This window comes from Lotus japonicus, chromosome 3, assembly GCF_012489685.1.
Source record: "Lotus japonicus ecotype B-129 chromosome 3, LjGifu_v1.2".
Taxonomy (NCBI): Eukaryota; Viridiplantae; Streptophyta; class Magnoliopsida; order Fabales; family Fabaceae; genus Lotus; species Lotus japonicus.
Window position 1 is genome coordinate 53,274,814 of NC_080043.1, and position 9,322 is coordinate 53,284,135.

A 9,322-nucleotide genomic window follows, 5' to 3' on the forward strand; every position below is an offset into this window, starting at 1 on the left:
TTGAAATTTCAGTTTTGAAATTCTGAGCTAAAAATATTGACCAAAATACCCCTGCGACAGTTTTCGATCCGATAATTTTTCCGAGTTTAGAATACCCTTAGTTACGGCTAATGATAGCATAGGAACCAATTTTGATCGAAGAAAAATCGAGCCACCCAATTACCAATAGTGGCCGAGAGCTATAGAGGAGGAGGAGGAAAATTTCTTTTTTCAAAAACTTGTCCTTTCGCGCTAGATTATCGTACCTCGGAGTATATACTACTTCGTGTAACCTTAGTGAGTATTGTTTGCTGAGTTTCTGACTCATTGTGATTGATTTCCGTGGTTTTGCTCTAAAGGTGCTTTTGAGGATTTTCCTGAAGAGCAAGGCATTGATTGTGTGGGAGCTTTCGAAGATCACCCTGGAGAATCTACAGGTGAGGGCTACTCACTGAATCCTTAGTTAATGCTTAGGGTCGATGCTTTCGACATTGATTTACTGTTTATGCACTTCTTTGTGCTTGATTGGAAAAATGTTTTCTGAGGCTTCGGCTGACAATGTAGATGATTCATCTACTGAATGTTTTTGAGATTGAATTACATGGTACGTGCTAAGTGGGTAATCTAGGATGTGTGATGCATGCTTTATATGCTAAGTGCTACGTGGTTATTTTAGAATGTGTTGATATATGACATGTTGGTTGATTGTGCTGATTTAATTATGCCTTTTCAATGAAATCTGTGATTCTGAGTAGTGAGAATAGCGGGCAGGTCATGCCGATTTTATTTTGAGATTTTGGGGAAAGTTTGATTGGACGAATGAGATTCGGGCCTTGTTATGGTTTTTCATGGATCAAGACATTCTCTGGAGTCATTTGGGGATTAGGAGATCCCGAGAACTTATAAGATTTGCGATAAGACTAAAAGGATATTATTTTGTAAAGAAAACTCATAAGACATTAAACAACCTTTAAACCCTTTAATAATGATAATAATCTCGAATGAAAGCTTAGGAGTAAAATCTTAGTTTTGGAAAGCGAGAAGTGTCGTCGGATCCAAGTGTTGAGAATATTGAGAAGTTTTGAGTATGTTGATACTCTTGTGCTCTGGGAGCAGTTGTGTTGTTGGGCTATCCGAGAGATAAGCCGGGAAACGGTTAGTTTCCGAGTATGTTGATACTCTTTGCTCGTTGAGCAGTTTTGACCATCGGATGGAGATGAGTCGGATGATTTGGAGATCATCATGAGTTATTGTGTTGTTGAGAAGAAGTGTCTTTTGTCACAGAATCGACTGTTACCTTAGGATAAGCTTTTAGAGACATTAATTTACCTAGAACACGTGGCGACGTGTCGAGTGAGGTCGGAGACGTTGTTTGACTAATCATCCTGCATTCATGCAACATTAATGAGGTATTAACACGAGACGGACTTCGGACCTCGGTGGATTCCAAAATGGTCATAAGACCCGGATTTCCGCATAAGAGCGTTTGTAGACGACTCTTAGTAGCAGACCGAAATGGCAGACCTTTGGGTTTACTGCTGATCTGGCTACCGTTGTTGTTGGTGTAAGAGGCACGCGGGCCGAAATGGTCCCACCGTGGCTGGTGTTAGGGCTGATCCGTTTGATGTCCATCCCTTCCGGAATGCATTTGGTTAACTGGGTTAACCGTCATTTGCATATCATGCAACATGCATACTAATTTAGTTGCCGAGTGTGATTGTTACTTGTTAATCCTATTTGGAACATGTTAATTGTTAGTATTGTCGTTATATTCATTGTCGAATATGTAACCCTAGGATGCTATCTCTAGCTATAAGCCTAAGTGGTTATCTCTTATCTGTACCTATTGGGTTTATTATTTACATAATTCTTTGGAGTTGACCCTCGCGTCTTCTGTGTGTGTTTTGGCGGACAACGCCCTTTGTCAGATGTCTTTAGCGGACTGGTTCACAATGGTCCACCCTTCGGGGGGGACTAGATACGAGATGATAGACCAGGATGACCCCGGCGCGTGGGTGGTAGACCCCGCTAGCCATCGCGCGACGTACTCGGGGAGGATCATGGAGGATAGGGTAGACAGAGTAGGACACTTGATGGAAGGAGTGTTGAGGAGGAGCACTGTCAGTTTCAACTTGCCGCCAGGAGTGCATTGCGGACCAGGAGTGGGAGCACCACCTCCACCGTCGTCTTCGGATGATGAGGACCCCTCCGAGGAGGAGCTTGTGGGAGTGCATTCATCAGAGTCCAGCACACCCACCGTTGCTATCATTGATGATCATGGTTCGGGCCCAAAGCCCGTTAGTCCAGCACCGGAGCGCATTGCGGTTACGAGGGGAGGACGGATAGTGTTTGTAGACTTGGTCGTTCTGGATTCAGATTCAGACGACGATCATGCTAGCATGTAGGTTTTAGTGCTGGTGTGAGCTCCTCGAGATAGGATTATTGTAGGAGTAGAGTCTTAGCTCTGAACATCATTTGTTTCGTTGGGGACAGGGTAGTTTCCCGCCTATAGCTTTTTGTGTGGTTTCTTTACGGGAATCACAGAGAATTGGTTGGACTTAGGAGGTCTTGTTTTAGGCCGATGGGCCAGCTTCATTCTCATTTTTGAGGTTTGTGTTGCGGACACTTCACCTGTACGTTGGTCTGTACATATTGCCTACGGGCGTTACACTTTTCTTCTTTCCGTCACTGGAGGTTACTCGTGACGAGGTTGCTACTTACAGCGGGGGCTGTAATATATATTGTATATTAGTTCTGTTGTCTTTCGCATTTGCGTTTTATTTATTTCAGTCTTGTTTATATTATCGACGAAAAAAAAATATATTCACGTTTTCCGCATTAAGTTTATTTTTGTTACTAAAGTGACGCCACCGAAATCGGGGTGTTACAGTCTCTCTCTTTCTCTCTCTCAGGTTTTCACGTGGAGCTGTATGGTTTCTGTTCTTATTCAGAATGAGGGGAAAATAAGGGTTTTCCCCCCTTATTTCCCATGCAACCCGCGGCCTCACACACATGTGGGCTAGGGTTTCATTTTTTTTTTCTTCTTTTCACTTAAGCTTGCAAACCACCCTTGACCCATTAGTAATCACCACTTAACCAGGTCCAAATTGCAGATATGCCCCACTCTTTATAATTAAAACCCAATTAAACTCGGAATTAAAAAGAAAATACAACACTTAATCCGCTGGCACATTACAGCCCGACCCTTGCTCAGTAAAATTCGAATATCTCGAGCTACAGAGGTCGGCATGACCTGATTCCGCTTCGAGAATTTTCTACACTTAACGGGCTACAACTCTCATGAAGGACGTTTTCCCAAATGAGGTCGTTAAGACCCTCTAAAAATTCACACAAGTTGACAGTTGTAATCTGTCAAAACTCAAACTTAGCCAAAAGTCTTATTTTATTCAATCTATCACTTAAGCATTACATAAGTAAGTCTAGGGTCTTACAATACCACCCTCCTTAAAAATAGTTTCGTCCTCGGAACTACTATAGGAAGACATACCACGCTTCCATTGCGCACTCTGATATTCCCTACAAATTTCCCAGTCGTCTCGACGCATAGGTTATTGTCCTTAGTCTCATCTTTCTGGTCTTCACGTGACATCTCTAATGGTCTAGCTCCACATCATTCTCACAAAGGGAATCCGTCTCTCCTTAACGTTCCTTTCATAGTCCAACACCAACTATCATTCCGATCACAATTTTCCAATATCAAGTTGATCAGGCTCAATATCCAAAAGATTGCAATCAGGAAAAATATTTGGTAAGGATGTTCAAGTCACTCTCATTTCACTGTCTATAACCTAGACACCCGTCGTAGAACCTCACGGAACTCTCCCGTTAGAACACGACCCAAACTGCCTCACTGCAGTCACACAAAACAACAAAAGTTTAAGTCAACAGGTGTTATGCTCATGCCGGTACACGTTGGTCGGCGTCCCGCCCAGGTGATCCGGATGCAACATCAACAGCTCAGACACGGGAAAACAAACTTTTCAGACACCGAGCTCAAAGGTTCCATTCACCAATTCACTCGTTCAGTAGTTCCATCCACCACCTAGTCCATTCGACGGTTCCATCCACCATCTGGTTTGTTCGATCTATGGTTCCATCCACCATATACGATCGTTGGTTCCATCCACCAATCCCGTCTTTCCTGATGGTTCCATCCACCATCTCGGTCTGACCAATGGTTCCATCCACCATTCCTGATTCACCGATGGTTCCATCCACCATCTCATCGACTGTGATGGTTCCATCCACCATCTTGATCGACGCACTCCGTTCACTGGCTTCATCCTCCATCTCATCGACCTTGATGGTTCCATCCACCATCTCGATCGACGCACTCGGTTCACTGGCTCCATCCGCCATCCTTTCTTAGCTCATGGTTCCATCCACCATCTTTGCTAAGTGAGGAAAAATCAAGAGTGTACACAAAACACCACAAAAACGTAAGGAAGAGATTGACTCGGTCAGTGTTCTCCCCCGCCTCTATGACTCAATAATGAGCCTTCAGCACACCAAATCACATCACACACATAAATCACAAACCATTCACAAAATGAAATAATACCAAATATTATTTATTTTACCAAGTCTGACACAAAGTCTCGACGTGGTCAGGCGTGTCCCACTTGGAGCGTTCACTCCAACCTCAGTCTTTTGTAAGCGACAACCCTTAATTAAAACATCATTTCAATCCCTCACTTTTCTTCGATCCTACAAGTAGTGTCAGCGCGCATCCCCAAACTTGGGAGACGTCATGCAAGTTCACCTCAAGGGTGACATACAAGGCAACAACAACCCCTAGATATCTAACAATCATCTTCAGATAGACCTAGATATCACGCTTGTACTAGGGCACTAGGCGCCAAATCCAAGTCCAATTGATCAACCGTTTATAAGCTAATCCTCATCTCAATACCTAACAATCCATACGTCATCTCTTGTTTCAGAACTATCCTCATTCAGACCTTAAATCAATCTTTCACTTATCCACAAGTCAAATTATAGTCTACTTTAAGTCTGAAATCTCTGCATAACTCATAATTCATTCCCTTCAAGATCAAACCATATACTGTGCCTCTAGGGACTTAGCCCAACTTTCGCTCCCTAGATTTTAATCTTCAAAGGTTCAACTGCTATCGTCACAACTAAAACCATTAAATCTCTTATTTATACCTGTCTCCCAACTCTCAAGGACAATCTTAACCCCTAAGGTTTTAATCCAGCTTAGTCAATCTCACTTAGTAATCCTAGCACATTTCTCTGAAATCCATATCAACACTCTCATGTATTCAACTAATGCTAAAACTTTCTTTCTCTAGCTTGATCACTATGACACCAATCAACTTCTTAATCTCTCAATCCAATTCTAACAAACTTTAAGTTCTACACAATTAGGACAAGAATTCATGGACTTAAAATCTAAACCTTCACCGAGTTCGCACCAATAATGTCCTCTAACTCTTAAACACTTTTTAGATGAACATTCATTTCTTAGCACTACGACTTCTTCACAAAGGGATCAAATACCTAACAAAACTCATCTCTCAGATTTGACCAACATATATCAATTCCTATCAACCTTTCTATCATGGTCCATCACCAGCTATAATTCTGAATATCACCCCCCTTCAATATTAAGTCGATTAGGCTTAATATGTCGAAGATGGAAATTTAGAAAAAAATCACTGGAAAGGTCAATGAGTCCCTATCATCCCGTAGCCACATAAATTGAGATCATATCCAATCGATTCAATTTCTAATACTTCAACCTCAAAAATTATGTACCCTTGACATCTCATCTCTGGAATTCATATGTCATTCCACTAAGATTCATCCTTAGCTTCTACCTTCGCCTTTTGATACGTCAAACACGTTGATACATACTCGACTACTCGTTTCTTCATCCCAGTCCACCAGAAATGAAGTTTTAAGTCTGATACATCTTTGTCATTCCCGAATAAATACTCAATCTACTCTTATGACCCTCATCCAAGATCAACTTCCTCAAAATATCTTGACATAGAGTCAACACTTAATCTCAAGTATCACGGCAATGATACTAATCAGAGACATTCTCACAGTCAAGCAAACATCTTAGCAAACAAGTCTACCCAATCTCACCGCGAAGCTTTGAAAACATCTTTATCAAAAACAAAAAAAAAACACAACGAGTTCGGAAACTCGTAAGCCCAAAACCCTTAGTGCTCTGGTTTCTCAACCGGAGCTCTGATACCACAATGTTACGCCCCGATTTCTCGAGTGTTACACAGTAACTAATTAACCAATTTTCGTAAAGAATTTTCGTCGATTCACTTATTAATCTTGAATTAATGATAAAAGTTCAATTTCACAAAATTCTCGAAACTTAACCATTTCAAACTTGCGGAAATAATCATCAACGTAAACCTCATGCTTTATTAATCATTGAAAAGAGTATGAAATAAATATCCGGAAGAAAACTTCAAAGTAAATTACATCAAGTTAAACTATCTCAACTAAAATAAAGTAATGGTTCAATACTTCCAAAACTCGGTACTCTCAACCCAAAAGAAAAATGGATGTCTCAAAACCCAACCATATCCTTGGCCCCTTCCTCTTTATCTTCTTCCTCTTTATCAGAAGTGTAGTCGTCATCCGGTAGTGGCTTGTCACGTAGTATCAACTCCCAAGAATGAGTCGTCGCCGTTATCTTCACGACCATCTACCCCCCCCCCAAATAAACACATAGCAAACAAGCAGGGTCAGGTCCAACAATAAGAATGATAATGAAAAAAATCAACAACAACATAATATAAGTACATTATATGTCTTTTATGGGAAAGAGTCAGTTACTAACGGAATCTCACATCACACAACCCACCAATCCTGCCTTGGCCAATCACTTACATCCGCAGATGTACAATCACGTGAAGCTGCAATACTTCACAAAAATCTCATGGTGACCGCAGTCAACCAAACACGTGGAGCCGCAATGATCCACAAAATCTCTAGGTGACCGCAGTCAACCTTTTCACGTGGAGACCAACAGTCAATCCACAATTCTCCCTCGCGTGCAAGCCCATCGTTCTCATGGACTATAGTCTACACTAGACCTATGCCCATATTATTCACATTTACTTGCAAGCGAGTTAATTACACGTTTCTCTTTGTTTAAGTCTCTAAAGTCAACCTAGAGTCTTACATCAACATCGCATAAATACAACAATTAAACGATCACAGACACATCGGGAATTACAGCTAGATGAGCGACCCTTTGAACAATTTCCAATAATATCACAATTCACGTAAGGCATAGCATAAACTTACACTTACGCATGGCACATCATGGCATAAATTATCAAATAAGGCAACATAAGGCTTATGCATGGAAAACAACACATTTTCGCAACTTAGCTTTTTGGACGGCAGAAACACGTTCATTGAAACTGGTCTACAGAATGCGTCCTCCAACAAAAAATCATGTATAATATCTTTCTGGAAAGCTATTTTAAAGATCTACAACTCTCTACTTAAAATCATTTTCATTTGAGCCCCAGAATTAGGTGATATTACTCCTTAAAGTTTCTGTCCGACACAGGGAAAAACAGCAGGTATGACAGTTACCCAAAACGACCTACCACACACAATACTAGACCAAAATTTATGATCTTTATATGCCTGGAAAGCTCTTTCGAAGATCTACAATTTGTATGTTAATCATTTCTTTATTTGGCGACCAGAAACAAGTGAAAATAGGACCTGAAGTTTACTGTCCAGCACAGAAATCTGACAGAGAATGCATTTGCCATCAATTTCGTTTTAGCCATTCTATTCTAAGGGTTCTAAGTCATCTACCAGCATCAAATATAGTAACATGTTCACAGTGTAACCCAATATCACATGGAAAAAGTCCAGTACACATCGCATATTCAAAACCTCAAGCACATCAATCAAGTTCATACATAAAATCATGTCAAAGCATGGCAATATGGCCTAAACATGCTACCCAACTCCTAGGACCAGCCCTTACCTTGGCTAACTTGGTGAAAAGGAAAAGGTTTTGGTGAAGAAAAGGTCCAAGAACGCTGCTGTCCACGTCCCCTCACTCTCCCTCGCAGCTCTCTCTCTCTCTCTCTCGCAAGGTTCTCCCTCTCGCGCGTGCGTCACTGGCGGTGGTGGCGGCTTGATCGGCGGCGTCTCTCTCTTTCTCTCTCTCAGGTTTTCACGTGGAGCTGTATGGTTTCTGTTCTTATTCAGAATGAGGGGAAAATAAGGGTTTTCCCCCCCTTATTTCCCATGCAACCCGCGGCCTCACACACATGTGGGCTAGGGTTTCATTTTTTTTTCTTCTTTTCACTTAAGCTTGCAACCACCCTTGACCAATTAGTAATCACCACTTAACCAGGTCCAAATTGCAGATAGGCCCCACTCTTTATAATTAAAACCCAATTAAACTCGAAATTAAAAAGAAAATACAACACTTAATCCGCTGGCACATTACAGCCCGACCCTTGCTCATTAAAATTCAAATACCTCGCGCTACAGAGGTCGGAATGACCTGATTCCACTTCTAGAATTTTCTACACTTAAAGGGCTACAACTCTCAGGAAGGACGTTTTCCCAAATGAGGTCGTTAAGACCCTCTAAAAATTCACACAAGTTGACAGTTGTAATCTGTCAAAACTCAAACTTAGCCAAAAGTCTTATTTTATTCAATCTATCACTTAAGCATTACATAAGTAAGTCTAGGGTCTTACATGACGCGATTGCGGAGTGTAGGACATTTGAGTTGATGTTGTTGATCTTTCGGGTTGAGAGGAAACCCTAGGCAGGTCCTGACCTGAGGTCTGAGATCTAGCCCTCTTTGAACACTTAGACTTTTCCCGGGATTATATTTGGGGGATTGTGGGAAACTATGAATAGTTAGAATTTGGAACTCGGGAACTTATGGAATTCGGATTTCGATAAGAAACCTCATAACTTGATTAACTCAACTTGAAATGCTTTGATTAATTAACGAGACCTTTAGGAAAATTTAAGACTTGGAAATGATTGTGAAAATGGGAAATAGTCGAAAAGCCTTGAACTTGAGATGATTTGATGGTCGTCACAGGGATGAACCATAGTGACCATGGAAATGTCACTGAGTGCAATATGTACTCCGGCTTTTCACAGCCTAGTCGCAAAGACGACTTTGACCTTCGGGTCCTTTTAAATTGAGATTTGTGGTTAAACTCGTACATGTGAGGACGATTCGATGTTCGGTTAACCATATGGCATTATGCATACGTTTGGGGTTTGGGACGGTCAAAAGACTGGGCCTTCACGAAGAACACCAAGAGTGTAT